General features: G+C 36.6%; 1 long non-coding RNA gene across 1 annotated transcript; it reads right to left on the reverse strand.

The window, feature by feature from the left end:
- Positions 1–858: 858 nt before the first annotated feature.
- On the reverse strand, positions 859–16014 carry LOC130607172 (uncharacterized). Its single transcript, XR_008974171.1, has 4 exons — positions 15488–16014; positions 2789–2914; positions 2435–2510; positions 859–1938 (listed from the first exon to the last, which is right to left on the reverse strand). It is a non-coding gene; the product is annotated as an uncharacterized LOC130607172 (long non-coding RNA).
- Between the last annotated feature and the right edge of the window lie 945 nt (positions 16015–16959).

The raw sequence follows: 16959 nt of genomic DNA on the forward strand, positions 1-16959 counted from the left end.
CATAAATCATAGTTAAACTGCAGATCACTTAACCACAAGAGTTTTATGGATGCTTAATGGTTATATAGGTTCAAAAAGCAAAGGGACAAACTAGTGAAGAAAGAAATGAAAGTCTAGCATGTACAAAAATCTGACCATTGCATCCAAAAGTCCCTGAGCTGCAAATCAGTGAAAGGTGTGCTAGGCATGTATCCCCTCACGCACTACTCTAGGCACTTGCTGTTGGCTGTGTTAAACTTGGCTAATGGGATTTCTTCTTCACCACAATACAGCCATTCTTATATTGCTATTACCACCATTCAATTTTAGTACAACTTGGTGTGCATTGGGAAACAAAAGTAACTCATGACTGAAGTGTTAATAGTTTCCTTTTCTCTTACTGCAATAGAGGATTGCACTCAACTCAAAATGGAAGAAGTGTGTTTATAGCTGACTCCTAGCCCTACATCAGAACTTCCCTTATCTTTTTTTTTTTCATGATTGTGGATCATATTTTCTCTTTTTCTAGGAAGCTTTATCTCCAGGGAATCGTGAAGATATGAGCTACATGTGGGAGGCTAAACCAGAAGAGTCACAGCTGTATGGGACAGCTAACTGAGGTAAGGAATTTCCTTCCCTTGACTCTGCATCATATACTGTCCCTCCTCAATATCTTTTTCTAGATGGTATTTTAACCTACATGTATTATTTTAAATGCTGACAGCCCCACCCCCCCCCCCCCCCCCCCCCCCCCAAAAAAAAATTAAATATGGGGACTCTGAAAAACTGCTATTGACTAGTAGTATTTGAATTCTGTCCATGGTGTTGATCTATTCTGCCTGCAAAGGGAATTAATGTCAGTGTCCTGGCCAATACATATCTACGTCTGCAAAATGGAGAGCATCTTGGTTCTTGCAATAGTAGCACTGAGCTGACTAAAATAATATCCTTTTCACTGCCATTATACAAACACAATATAATTGGGGAATTGCTAGAGTCCCTATATTTAATTTTAGTGCCTCGGCAAATGATCCTAATGGCCTAATGGCTAGATGCTGCTGTTGCTAATGCTGTTCAATTGACTTGGTTTCAAAGTGTATCAATGAGTCTTTTAAGTATCCACTAGAGCTGTAAGGTTTCAGATTACAGCTCTTAAACTATATGCGATCTCTAATGAAAAAAGCGGGGGGGGGGAAAGAGAATTGATAAAGTAAGCTAAGGCAGCAAAGTCAGCAAAAATTGCACAGGCAATCTAACTTCACTCTATGACCGGGTGAGCACATAAATTACTTTTGGTCGGTAAATAATACACCTGGGAAAGTAAGCAACAGCGCAAATAATAATCCATTTTTTAATAATTAAATCTTAGCTAGGTCCTCATTTGGTCACAATGATATTTTTTTTACAGAGCTATAAGTATAGTCATGGGATTTGTAAAAAAAATATTGCCTTGTAGCTTTTTATGAAAATGAATGCATATCCGGTATTGATCCTGACTTGTTCATGTTAAAACAAGTCTCCTTGGGTAAAATATTCTCAAATCAATAATATGCTGTAATCTCATGTGACACTAATAAAATAACACAAATGACAATTCATTTTTGTTTACTTGTCTCCTCTTAATGGATTGATAAATTTTGTTAAAAAAAAGGAAAACTAGATCTTGGTGCATAGTAGGCATATTTCTAAGACAGTTCTGATTGATTTTTGGAGTAATTTTTGAAGAAACAATCAATCTCTAGAATTCTTTCCTGAAACTTATTTTAATAGCTGTTGATATATGTTGTGCATATCACAAACACCCAAAACGCAGCACTGAAGTTCTTAATCCAGCACTTTACATTTCCTTTCCCCAAGCATTTTATTCCTCTAAATTTACAAGCAGCTACAGTGAGATGCAGCTGATTTCACAGATTTTAAGTTGAGCATATGTGTTTGCAGATTCCAGCCTAAAAGGAGCTGAAATATTACAGAAAACAATTCTGTCATAATCAGTGTTTATCTGTGTGCTATGCCAGATGTATTTATTTCAAATTGCCCCAGATTAAGATTACAGCTATTACCCTTCCTCAAGTAGATGTATTTTGCAACTTCTTGGAAAGAGAATAGGAAATGTTGAAAGTACTGTCATGATTGTGCTGAGAACTACATGTATTTACCGAGATAAACAGAACAACCTTGAAGCCATGCTTCTGCCAAAACCAATATTGTGTCTCCTCAGTTATGGGAGAGGGGGAGAGAAAAATAAATTAATTTAATCCACCTGCACAAACTGCTATGAGGAAGTAAGGTACCAAGCTGTTAAGATGCTTTTGAATTTTATTAGTTGCATCAAGTATTTTCACAAGAGCAATCTCAATAATCTCAGCTGATATTTTGGTGTACACGTAACAGAGCTAAAAGCTTGGTAAATGGTAGAAAACAGAGTCTGAATGGGGAAATAGTGCCAGCCTACTTTTTCAGAGCAGAGGTGGATTTGTAGCACCATTCACCAGCTGTGAGGGAATTCTGCAAGCAGCAGAACCAACAATCTGTAATTGGGATAAAAGGTAGAGATCCCGTGGCAGTAGTCTGAGTTCCAATGAGGGAAAGTCCACACTGAAACTGAAAAGTCAGCTTCTTGTAGTGGAAACACACTTTTCCTCATCTGGAATTAAATGCTTCTTGAATAGGGAACAAGCATTCTTCATACATAACCATGATGATGCAATTCTGATTTTTTTTTTTTTTTTTGAGAAGAAGGACTAAAAAACCATTTACAGGACCAGATTGTAAAGTGCCAAAGAGCGCAATATAAATGTTCACAGACCTGATCTATGAATAAACTTGCAACCATTTGCAGTGACTGCTGTCCAAACACCTAGTTTTACTATTTCTTTGTATTTGGGTTGTCCTTATCCTACAGCTCCTGAGATTTAGAAGTGACCCAGCTGTACTAAACAGAAAACAAGCAAAACAAAGTAAAGCTATAGTTTCTTCTAAGCAGAGACTCCTCTTTTTTCTTTAAGCATTTAATTTATAAATATCTCTTTCTTCATAGGTTTTCTATAGCAGGAGGAATATTGTCAGTGCTTGCCAATTTTTAAATAAAAAGTAGCAATTGCTGAAAACAAATCAGTAACAAATTCATTACTATTTATAACAAATTCATAGTGCTGCCTTTTTTTAGTTTACTGCTTCTGAAATAATCTAAGAAATTCTTGTTAGCTAATAAAAGCCAAGAAAAATGTTTTGTATGTAAACCATATCAATTTAACAAATTACACACCCTCAAAATTCCAGTTTAAACCAGTTAAATTTTCCAGCTAAACAAGTTCTTGGTGTTGCTCCTCCCTTGTGAAAAGATCTGCTCCAGAGACAGATTGATTTGTATTCTTTCTGATATCTATAGGTATGCACTGGCTAAAATACTTTCTTACCTCTTCCTGATTCAATTTAAGGAAACGGATTACTTGAATTAACATTACCTATCAAGTCCTTTGCTTTGTTTTTGCCTCAAACAGCCCCTCTTAAGCTCCCAGAAATTCCATCCGGCCTCCCACCGTTCATTAAAACAAGCCCTGCCTATTTCATTATTTGTGGTCCTGGCGTCTCTCCCCTGAAACAAAAGGGTAGATTGTCTGCTGCAGGAGACACCTGGAAGGTGCACAAAGTACAAAGGCTAGAATTCAAAGGAGTTCCCAGTGTATTCAACAAGCAATTACTTCTGCTTGTGATGGGAGACTGTCAGCTTCAAAAACAAGGCATTCTCTGGAAAGATTAGTCCAAATTACATTTTATTACATTGGCCCGCTTGGACGGCCTAAACTTCATCTCGTTCTTATTCTAATGGAATTCAATCAAGGGTATTAATATATTGTTTATGACATGTTTGGAGTTCTTGTGTTATCAGCATACATTCATGAGAGGAGCTTCAAACACTATCAGATAACAGTGAGCTGGATGTTGGATGTTGTACAGCATAGGGGATTTTATCATCTTGTTGAACCAGTGGCAGTGATTAAATTAAACTGTCTGAACAAAGCTTTTGCATGTCAGGCTGTTGAATGGCAAAATGAAAGAGTGACACACTTCAAAGATCAAGGAGAGAGAGAGCTGGAAAACCATACTTACATAACTTCTTATTTAATATATTAAATAACTGAACCATTGGCTGCCTGGGTTTTTCCTAGCAAATAATCAGAACAAAATATTTTATGCATTCTAGCATTAATTCACTACACACAAATGTCAAAGTGCATACGAAGTTCGTATTTCATTGTTACTTTTCTCATTTCGGTGAGCACCACACTCAATATTACTAGTTTTTCTCTGCCATACTTTCGAAAAAAATCCCAAAACTCTGATTCATACCGATTTCCCTTACAGCTTCGTTTTCATGTGTGCAAGGTCCAAAGGCACAATTCTTAGTTCTTTCCTAAAATGAGCAATAACAACATGCAAAATTTTACAGACACCGGTAGGCTTGTTTGTGGGAATAAAAAGTGTTCATAAAAGCAAGGGCTAAAATATCCAGACCCCAAGCTCTTGAAATGCAAGGTCATTTATAATTTCTATTACTTTTGTACCAAATATAAAAAAAAAAAAAAAAGACAACAAGTGCTAATAGGAAAATAAAAGACAAAACCTAATTCATGACCTACATGTTATTCTCCCAGAGTGTCTGGTTTCTGAAAATAACATTTGAATATATGAAACCTTTTAATGTGTACAGCATGATTTACGGTATAGCATACAACTTGCTGGTATTTTTGGTATGAACTCAGATACTTTCCTTCTACCAAATCTTATGTAAACAAATACTGGCACTATTCACCAATTACACTGCAATCTGCATAAAAAACGGTTTTCTTCTAAAATCTCAAACAAGAGAGTCCTAGATTTAAAATAAATAGGCTGAACCAAAAAGCAATTTCTGCTACAAGGTTTAACTGAATCCTCATTGAGGATGGATTATTGCCTAGCTATTATTTTTTTTAATATCCATTACTAGGATAAGTCAAATTTTAAGAAACACCAGAATGGTCTTCTTTCATTCTATGCTGAACTCAGAATAGGTCTTGACTTTGTTCAGGGTGTTACTGTAATATGAATTATAATTTCTTATCAATAGTAATTTCATCCCATTACTTTACTTTGCACATTTAAACAAGCGTTCGTATACCTTCTGCATAAATAAATAAATTCCCTTTATAGAGCAAGATTAATTTGTTTGCATGTGCAAAAATGAAAGCATTCTTGTTTTTATCAGAGCTGTGACTTAACATCTTCTTCAAAACTTTAGTATTTTTATTTGATAGTAATATTCTTCTCTCTTGTAGAGCCATAGTGCAATGACATCCATTAACATTAAAAACTAAAGAACGCTTTCAAATTCAAATCCACTTGAGATGGTACAGTAGCAGAAATGGAGCCTGAGGGAAAGAATTTTGAGAATAAACAGAGGACCAGCCCATTAGAATATTCCACTGTGTATATCAGTTTTTATAATTGGTGGTACATATGTGTGCATACATGTTTGTATTTCATTGTAACTCTATGAATACATCAAGATTTAATCTTCATGGCAAACAGGATCAATAGTAGATGTGCCAGTGCACTTCAGTCTTTATGCAATAGTACAAAGAAATCTAACTACATAGTGTATATTTAAGCATATATGTGTGTAGGAGCTTATTTAAGAAAAAATACACAGTAACTTTCTAGAGATACTTGTTTATGTTAGACATTTCAGGAATTTCAACCTATATTACATTCTTACTTACATATTCTTACTTTTTTGACCTTTTTCTGTTTTCACCTCTAAATAGCAGTGTGTATGAGAAAACTTAATAGCCAAGTAACATGGAATGTTGTACTTGCTCAGAAAATGTAATTGCTTAAATTTCTTTGCAAAAAGTAAATATGACTTATTCACTACTTGTGAGGCATGGGCAATCTAACCAAAAATAACATAACCATTTTACTAAATAACAACTCTATTTCAGTGTTTTCAAAGCTATATTTCAATTTAATTTTTCAAATAATTATACCTAAGTATAAAAATGCTGGCTTTCATATCACGCAAGTTTCTAAAGTTTTCTGAGATTAAAAGCATTATAGCAGAAGGAATTTAAGATGCTCTTCTCTTTAATTTTAGTTCTGCTACAAAGAAGGCCAAAAACAAATGGGTCTCATTATTCATGCACATATTCATGTAGGACAAGGAGAATGTGGCCCAGGTTGTTTACCAAGTGACTACATCCCTTTGTGTTGTGGTTTTTTTTCAATCTATAGACTAGAATCAAAAATACATAGTACTATGTACACATGTAACATTTTTATTTTGTATAAGCACATATATATATATGCACTGTACTTTGCAGGTTTATTCTTTTTCTCACCTAATATAGGTGTAATTCACTAGTAAGTATGGAAAAAGCACTGAATAGCCGTCAGATTATAATAATAGTTGAGAATTTACTTTTGTGTCTTTTAGTTACTATGTGATTTACAGACAGTTTCCCAATCAGATAGCTTTTAGATATTTGTAGTATAAGCTGCTCAGCCTGTGAACATTTATACATACGACCACTGAACTCAGCAGAAGTACTACATGAATAATGGTAGTTGTGCCTTTGAGAATAGAATTCATCTGATCAATAAGAAAAGGCTGTGTCTCATTCAATATAGATAATTAGCAGATTAATATAATTTGATTTATCCATAACAGTAATCTAAAACAAGTCAGACTGTGCCCCAAAACTGTGTCTCTCCACCAACAAACAAACATGCCCAAGGCAACTAGCTCAGCAGTAAACCTCAAATGTGAAGTTAGTCACGGTGAACATCCAAGATAAATATCTGCAAAGTCAGGTTCTAGCATGGGGGAAACAGGCCTCCACCCCAAAATATTCAAGTGCATGGGAATTCTTCTGTAACTTATAAGGGGAAAATAAACATATTCAAGACAGGAATGTAATCCAAAGCAGAAACAGGATGAACACTTTCATGGGCTATATAGGAGAAAGAATCCACTAACACTCTGAGGAATTCGTTCCTTATCATCAACATTTCTTAAATAAGATCATTTCAAATAATAATAGTTTATTAATTATATTTTGATCAGTGAAATTCAAATTATTTTCCTGTAGATATAAAATAGAAACAGTTTTGTGCTTCAGTGATATTCACCATGGAAGTGTTTCAGTTTCAGGGGAAATGACATTTGGGCTTCATTCCCTACAGTGGAAATAGCAAACAGCAGAGTCCTGTTTGTCTAGTAAAAGCCTCATTTAGAAGAGCACTTTACAACCTGATTTTCTACAGCTAGAGAACATATTACTTAAACTAAAATGCCTAAGGAATTCCCATTCCTAACATCTAGGAATGCATTAATTATTCTTGAACATGGCTATTAAAATTGTTAGCACATCAACATAAAGCAAAGAAAAAGACAAAGTGTTCAAAAGGAGCAAGGCAATATTACAGTCTAAACCGTATGCTTGTGTTAATACTTGTGGTCAGAATCCATCATCATGCATCAGTGCATGCCAGGTCGTATAGGAAGGAAGCACTACTCTAACTGGCAGCCATGGCATGGATCAAAAGACCAGAATGATATGCTAATTTGGTTTAAGATGAATAAGCATGTCAGCTGAAGCATTTTATGTAAAACAGAACTTGTGAAGTTTTACAATCAGGTAGACACCAGAAAGGAATTACAATAATCCACCTTGGAGGTGACAGAAGTACTATATGAATTAGCATTTCAGCTGTGGCCTGAGAAAATATTATCCTTAACCCAGCAACAGCAAGCACATAAATGAGTAAAAAGTGTAGTGAGGATGGCATGTAAACGACCACTAAAGAACATAAAGAGTAAGATGAGTACGATTATCTCTGGCTAAGGATACAGGGAAAAATGCAGCTGTGGACAAACAACAGGAGAAATCCACTGAAGAACTTACATGTGGCTTTTATCTCCCTAGTATCTGAAACACCTTTGTACCTTTACCTGAAGGCCCTTATTCATCAATGTATTTAAACTGGCAATTTGAGATACATCCAGGAGAGCTAGAAAACTATATCCAGGGCCTCATAAAAGACAGAGTGACTCCTACTACTCACAGCACAGGGCTGCAAGAGATGTTAGCTGCTGAAATGCTCCTGAATGCCTAGGTAGTTGCTTTGGCCTCAAAAGAAATTATAACTCCCTCCCCCACTTTGCTCCTGACATAATGAGGGATTTTTCTTTTTCATATATAGCTCAATATTGTGTTCTAACAATAGTTTTTATTTCCTTGCAGATGTAGCAAAATCATTGGCATATAACATGGCCGCCTACTTGAAAATGGAAAGTCAGATTGACACATAGCAAGCCAGTGATCTTGAAGTGGCTACGAATAAGTTTACAGAAGCAATTAAAATATTTGTTTAATTTAACATTCCATCTTAAACATTTGCACTCTAGGAAACACTTGTACAAGACTGGCAGCATTGGTTAGGCCTCCATCTTCTAGTGAGACATATGGTATTCTGTGCTATTTACAGAGCAAGTATTCTGGACATGACTTTAAAACCCAAACTTTATGCTAGTGTATATACCAACATTCCTGTACTTTGTTTTATATGAAAAAGGATTTTATGAATGCTGATGTACCAAACAGTTCCTCAGGGAATTATGCTGAGGTGGGAGTCTAATTTATGAGGAATAAGACATTATAGGAATATAATATATAAAATACAAAGATTATGCATTTTGATAAATATTATTAAAATTTCTTTTTGCTTTGCTGGGATAGGTTACACCTGGACAGATGTTTTATGAGGACCTTCTCCATGAAATTGATTATCTTTATTCTACTGAATGCCAACAGACATTTTAATTGAGAAAATACCATCACACATTCAGTGTCAAGTAGTTTAATGGTGTTTAACCAGGTGCTAAATAAGTGTCAAGTACTAGGCTCCACATTTATAATATGTATGTTGCAAAATAAAGATTAGGCAAGAATATTTCAAATGTACATAACCATGCATAATTCTGATACTGAGTAGCAAATAAATAAATAAGGCTTAATTATAGAGGTTCTAAACAGGTGGAGCTAGATTGACAGCTTTACAAACACATGAAAATAATTTTATTGGAAATATGCAATACAAATCCCATAAAAGTCATATGTATAGTTGCAGTAGTATTCCCTATATTCCTTCAATTTTTATGCTTCATATTAATTTACAACAATGAGCAGGTTGATAAGTACAGCAGTGTAAGAGCTGTACGAGCTTCATTACACAGCCACATACTTCTACTGTCACTGTCTTTGTCAGTCCTGACTTACTATTCTTCTCTGTGTGTCAGATTTGAAATTGGCTTGTGAACTTCTTCAGAACTTTATCAAAAGCTGCATTACATTAAAATAACTTTATCACTCCCCCTTTTCTTCTCAATTCATATAACGAAACATTATAAATGTCCCTACATTTCTGACTCAGAGCAGCAAATACAGAATGTCTTTCCCATATTTTTGTAGTTCAGCATGCATTGAATGTCGCTAGGCTGCTTAAACTTCTTGCACTCTAAATAATGACTCTTACTTTCCAAAAACATTGTGGATAATTGAAGAACATCATAGTCTTGGCCAACGCTTAGGCTGCCTGCCTCTTGAGAGGTTTGTAGTCTGAGAGTATGTTTAGCTAGTTCATAAGCAAAATCTTTGGACTACTACAATGCCTGTGAGAAAATATTTAGCTTATGATAGATTTGGGCTATGCTACTGTAAGGGAAAAATAAACAAAAAATAAGTATAGCTTTCAAGGCCTGTTTTTATATAGTCTCTTCTAGACAAAAGAATCAACAAGACACTTGCAACAGTGCCATCTGGTGACGCCCATACAGACAGCCCTAATGACAGGATTCTTTTTCAACAGTTCTAAGTTTGTAGAACAAAAGGTATCCACAATAATTAGGAATGTCTTAATTTTCATTTTAAACAGGAAAAACCAAATTCATTTCCATACTTGGTTACTGTCTTGTATCAGGGAAGTGCTCTGATTACTTTTTATAAACAGTAGTCAAAAGTGTAAGACATAAAAAAAATACAAACAGTAAAAGTATTAAAATACATCATATACTAATGTACACATACGTGGAACTACAAAGGAGCTACTTACGTACAGTTAGGGAAAATAGTGGGAAAACTTAAGCAAAGATCTTTAGTCTAGTGCTATATGTTTAAAAATCTGGATAAATACGAGAAATCTTGAATTAGCACTAATATTTTACCATTCTTTTGAAAGGGCACTGTGACGACCCAGCTAACTGAAGGCCAGTAATTATCACAAAAAACCCAGGGAAAATTAATGGAAAAGCTAGTAATCTGATGCGGGATTCAATTAATACAAAAATTAAAGGAATGAATGCAATTAACGATGGTCAACATGGTTTTGTAGAAAATAGGTCTTGTTAAATAAAACTTCATGCTTAATTTGGTTTATAATCAAGACACTTCCATCTGCAGTCACTCTATCTGTAACAGCATACTTTCAGACTTTTGTAGGGAGTTTCAACTTTAGAAAGCCTGACAGCTTTTTCTTCTTATTTTTTGTTTTGTCTTATGGCCTAAACAATCACAGTAAAAATTCCTTTCACAGGATTCAGAAATGGTTAAATATTCCACAATTCAGTTCACAAAAGCAAAGATATTGTTGAGATTTGATTTAATTAAGGACAGGACATATACATAAGCACACACTGTGGCTGTATTACATAATGCAAGAGCACACTCTTGTTATATAAAGCAGGAGCACCCATCCTGATTTTAGCAGGGTGATGCAAGGTTCAGTAGCTGTGCTGATACTTTATCATGGATAAACTGGAACTAAATGAAAAAGTTGTTGCTGATACATTTGTGGATTACACAAAAACTGGCAGAGTGGTAAATGTAAAGACAAGACAGACAGAAGGATTTTGACCTGTTCAAAAAGTGGACCGATTCAGATTAAATCTATTTTAACACAGACACATGAAAAGCTAAACAACCAGGAACAAGTTGGGCCATACGTGAAAAATGGAGGATCACATTCTGCAAAACAGTAACTCCAGAAAGGACTTAGGGGATCTTTGAGAAAGCATAGCTCAAAGGGAACCTTGGGTGTGATAGCGGAGCAAAAGAGTGAATAGGCTAGACTGATCTTATCTCCACCCACAGCACAGGTGAGATCGCTATCAGACAGAAGGGAAGGCGAAACCACCACAGGCTGCAGAGAAGACCAGAATGAGCACTGGAGAAAAGAGGAAAAACGCTTTAGAGACAGGAAAATCCTTTCAGCTTATCAAAAAGAATATAGAGTGGTGACTTGATTATAATAGCTCCCTCAGGAGAAAATCCCACAGACTAAAGGGTTCTTTAGTTAAGAAGGAAAAAGCATAACAAGCAGCTGTGTACTGAGCTGAAGTCAGATAAATTAAAAGAAATAAGGCACACAAAGTTTAATAGTGGAGATGATTAACTACGGAACAAACCAACAAAGGAAGCAATGGATACACTATCTCTATTAATGTCTTCAACTCAAGAATAAATGTCTTTTTGGATATGCTTTATCTAAACACAAGTTATTGAATTCAATAGAGAGGCTGCTGGGTGAAATTCAAAGGCTTGTGAAACACAGGAAGTCAGAGTAGATGATCTAATGGGAATATCTGCAAAGACTAATCTTAGCCTCAGGATGCTACTCTCCTTGGGTTACCTCTTCAGTCAAAAGAGTTTCCTTTAGAGAGCAATTCAGAGATGAAGAATAACTTTAGTGCTCCAATTTGCCCCTCTCCACTGAAAGAGCTTGCCTCTCCATTGACTGCAGAGAAAAACAGAGGTTTAAGGATAGTTGAAATCATCTGGGTTTTTCACTAAACCACCACCACACTAAAGTATAAAATGACAATTTTACTAAAGATTTTGGGAAGGGCTTAGTGGGTGAACTGTGGGGAGGATGGAGATGGGGACAGCTCTCTTTTCACTAATTAACCCTTGATAACCTCATCTGATTATGCAGGGAGCTACATCTTCTCCCTGAGAGATTGTCATCTATGGTGGGAGGCTGAAGATTAACATGTCACTTCTTTACCACCCCCTTAAATATCCTACTTTAGGAAACCCCTATCCTCCCTCTAATGTGGTCTCACTTTGGAGACCACAGGCAAGAAACAGAACCAGAAACACCTGACAGACATAGATGAGCTCCTGGCCAGCAGGCAGGTGGAAGAATTCATCCTGCCCCTTCTATTTTTGCTATTGGAAAATATTCTTACCTAATCTACCACATCTAATAAATGTGGCTATTCAGTTGGTATTTGATTAAAACTGTGGTGCTCCTATGGTACATCCTCGTCAGGGAGGCATCTCTTCCTACACACAGTTAGTCTACGTGCTACCCTTATCTTGATTGTGCCTTCTTGTATTAAATGATGTAGATTGATGATTAACTGCCAGAAAGTACATAAACACCAAAAGGGAAAAGCTAAAATGGCTATGAACCACAGAAGGTTGCAGAACTTCCTTTGGTGCACTAAGACAGTTGTGTACATTTTACTACTCTGAATGAAAAGAAAAAGATGACAATACTGGTTAGCTGTGCTGAAAACTCCCTCAACTGTGGCTATTTTACTACTGGTATATCCCATATGAGTAAAAGTTAAATGCATAAAATACATGCTAAGTGCCTAAATCTCAGCTCTCTTTTGTGAACCAAGGTCATGCAATCAATAGCATATCTTTTATTCTTCCTTATAGTTTTAAAATGTTTCAAAAAAATAAATTTAAAGGCTAAATTGCAACAATTCTTCATTAAACTAGAAATTGATAATAAAATTCTATTTATTAGAACCCACGCAAAACTAACAGAGGTGTGTTTTACAAAGCTGCAGCAGTGGTTGCAAATGTTTGTCTGCCATCTAGTGGAATATGCAACCCTTTCCAGTAATATTTATCCTGCTCTAACTACGGGAAGTTTTTTAAAGAAATAATTACAGAAGTAAACGTGAAAGGCATGAAGGATAATGGCACCATGCTCATAAAATTCTTAAAGACAAACTTTAACTGCTGCAAAGATGAAATAGGCAGACCTTTGTACATACAAAGGTCTGTAACACAAATAAGGTTGTATCAGGTGAGACAAAGGCTGGGGTAGAGAAAGACCAGTATACTGAAAACAGGGCAAAGCTCTTGTTCTGCCTGACATATTTTCCTAGAGAGTTTTTTGAAAAGCCTACACCTGTGTCACCAAATGTGACTTGGATACCTGGTATCTGACATGGGACATATTACATAGTCATTACATAAAGCAAATAAAAGTTGTATTTTAGAAGAATGAACACTATCCCTGATATTTATGTGATATCTCTATACACATATGGCATAGCATACATATGCTGATGCACTGGATACCTACACTGCACACTATGACACTCTAAAGGTACTTTAGGGGTACATAAGTACAAACATTTGTACACCAGGAGACTAAGTAGATTTGGCCATGCAGAATACTATGTGACTCCAGTTTCTTGAGCAGTTGTGCACGTTAGCACCAATTGAAATAATTACATCAAAATCGCTTCCAGGAGACAAACGAGTTGCCAAGAAAAGTCTTTATTGAACAGTGCCTGATCATCTTGGGGAAATATTATAGAAATGACAGCTGAAAAACTGGAAAATATTGAAGCCTGACCCCCTTTAAAACAGGAGAGGACAATGATGAACTGTGGCAGATATATTTGGGCAGAAAACTCAGCTCACCAAAAAGAAATGGGAGCACAAGACCTAGCATGACAAATTATAATAACACCATACTAAATGAAAATCTTTAAATCTTTTACTAAACAAGACTTTAGTAAAATTGTTTTGATCTTTAATTTTAATTCTTTTTTTTTAATATTTTGATAAAGGAAAACAACCTATTTTAACTAGAGTGTCCTCCCATGGGAAAGTTAAAGAATCTGCCCAAACAAAATAATGTTTTTATGTCCTCCATTCAGTCACAGATAAGATGAACTGTGGGTTCATGCCCTGTACTGCTATTTCACCAACTTCAATAAAACTTCAGAGGGTGCAAGTCAATGCCAAGTTTGGCCCAGCACTTCTAAAAATGGAATGGCTGCTGCAAAGTCATCTAACCAGAGCAGACAGCAGTGACTAAGACTGGCAGCTTTATAACTGATGTCATTCTTAACAGTGAAATGCTTAGCCCAAGATAACATTCTAAAAATACAGGCTAGATTATCAGTCTGTGCATGTGCCATAGATATTTTTCTGCCTTCAATGTGAGTGCAAACGTCACAGCACAGAGGAATAAACAGCTGTGCACGTACCTTGCTGAGCTGTTCCTGTGTCTTGATTGGTTTCATCTGAACAGCAAACCTAAACAAATCATTCATTTTTTAATTAGAAAAGTGCTTTATCTGAAAAGAGCCTGCATTTTACTTCAGCTTGTATCCCTCAACATATAATATCCTATACAACTCAAACTGTATCCTGAGTTCTCCGTATGAAAATAGCAAGGCTTCTTTTTATATGTCCTAGGAAACGTTTGTCCAGATATTTCTGCATGCATCTTCAAAACGTGTAAGACCAGTGCCTTCTTTAAATCTCTCATTAAATCTTACATATGCCAGAGTACTGTATTCACAAGTGATTAATGTTTTCCCTTAACGTTGTTCTTGCAGCATTTATATCTCATAAAGTCTTGACCTTTAAGGGCAAGGTGCATATTATTGTAACATCTTGGGTTTTTCACAGCTGTAAATCACACATAGTAAACAACCACCTGCTGCTGCTCACAATACACTTTGAGTTCAACACAAGTTCGCTGGTGACAGGAATGAGACTATTTCTCTCTCTTCAATGAGCTGACCCGTCCCAAAATTGTAATTCATCCCATTCACAGTCATCTGCCCCTGTAACATGGCTTGGGAACAAAAACAGAGGGTGTACCAAGCAGTTTTTCAGGAAGGCAGGAAGAATGTCACAAAGAATGTGTGGGAGCCTAGGGAAGTGGGATGGAGTGACAGCTGATGAGATGGCCTAGAGCAAACGCTGAGATGGGGTGGAGTGACAGCTGATGATTCAGCTCCTTCATGTGGTGTCTTCACAAGTTGTGCCAATGGGTAGTGATGGCAGCCTTGTTGTCTTACCACTGCCAGCTTCAAGGCCAAAGAAACATGCAACGGTCAAAAATGATTTAGCATGGCCATCCCAGGTTCCCCTTGCTGGGCCCGACCACGTCTCCCTGGCTGGGGTGGTGAGACAGGCCTGGGGTGCCAGGCCCTGCCCTGATGTCCCCTGCCCTCAAGGAGTCCTGGGCTCACACAGTACCCTGACACAGCTTCAGCATTGTGGAGAGTGTTTAATGAATTACCACCTAACTCGTAAAATCTCTTGTTAAAGGAACTGAACCTGTGGGTGGGAGTAGGGTGATACGACAATCTATTAACAGTATTCTATCCTGTATCTCCTGTCCATTAAATAATTCTTACCTGCTGTTATCTTCAAAGACAACAATTTTGAATCTAGCGTACAAATAAAATAACCAAATGAAATCAAGCTGGGATGTCCCTCAGCCTCTTCACCCTCTCACGGCTCCCTTCCCTGCCCAGGGGTTCTCCTGGCTGCTGCCCTGGGAACCACAGCATGGCCAAGTGCCGCCTCTTCCACTCCCACATTTTCCATCTCCTTTACTCAAAGTTACAACTGAGCTTTAAAAAAACCTGCTCGCCCATGCAATGACACTATTGAGCTCTTTCAGAGATATATTTTCATGAGCTGCTCTTTCCTTACAAGAATCTGAGGTGAGAAAACAGGAATATTTATGAAGTGATAATAAAAGTGCCTGGACTTAATATATTCCAGATTGCTAGTTCAGATAATTAATAGTTGTGTTGTTTGGGGTTTTCTTATCAGGTAATGTTTAAACGTCTCAGAAACCAAGCTTGCATTTCTCTGACAGAAACATTACTGATATTCATCCTAAATATTCTTAATTTTCTTCAAGTTACTTAGAGCTGTTTCACACCAACCTACATGGACTCTGCAGGCAGAAGCAACTGCCACAACTAGTGCATCTGACATCCTGCAGAGAGACATTAGGGACATTTCCCTAGAAACTGGATTAAATCATGACTTTGAATCATAGAATAGTTAGGGTTGGAAAGGACCTTAAGATCATCTGGTTCCAATCACCCAACCACAGGGCAGGGACACCTCACACTACACCATGTCACCCAAGGCTCTGTCCAACCTGGCCTTGAATGCCACCAGGGATGGAGCATTCACAACTTCCTTGGGCACTCCAGTGCCTCACCGCTCTTGAAGAACTTCCCCTGTTTAAGTTTGAACCCATTACCTCTTGTCCTATTGCTACAGACCCTGATAAAGAGTTTTTAAGAACTGAGATGTTTGGTTTTTACATTTTTAAAGCTTGGGTTTTGGTTTATTTTTTTGGGTTTTGTTTTTTTTTTTTTTTGTCAATCTCACTCCTGAGGTAACGAGACAGCAAAATGGGTACCAACATAGTACATTTGTTTTTACTAAGTGATGCTAATGGTGTGTTTCAAGTGAAAATTGTGATGCATAAATTGAAGCATACTGCACCAACATCTCGCATATAAACCCATAAATAAGAAAAAAAATAGTCCACTGACATTTCCACCAAGCAAGGTTCAAATGGAACTCAGTACATTTTTTTTGGTCTCATTCTTTGCCCATAAAATCACAAGTTCACTGGTTCACTGTTTACAAGAGCTGATGCTGGGTGACTGGTCTTCAATTCTGTTATCAATTCTGCCTTGCTTTTTAAAAGGTTGAAATTAATTTGGCACACCTTTCAATCTTTGGAAATTGGTTTTCCAAACTTTAATTAAAAGTAGTATTTGCGGTTCAAAGAGGTGAATCTCCACTACTAAAGGCCTGCCTAAGTCCCTAGCTCAGATGATGCATAGCAATGCGAAGT

Source organism: Pezoporus wallicus, unplaced genomic scaffold, assembly GCF_028554395.1.
Source record: "Pezoporus wallicus isolate ANWC-B61680 ecotype Strahan unplaced genomic scaffold, APGP_CSIRO_Pwel_v1 contig_16, whole genome shotgun sequence".
Taxonomy (NCBI): Eukaryota; Metazoa; Chordata; class Aves; order Psittaciformes; family Psittacidae; genus Pezoporus; species Pezoporus wallicus.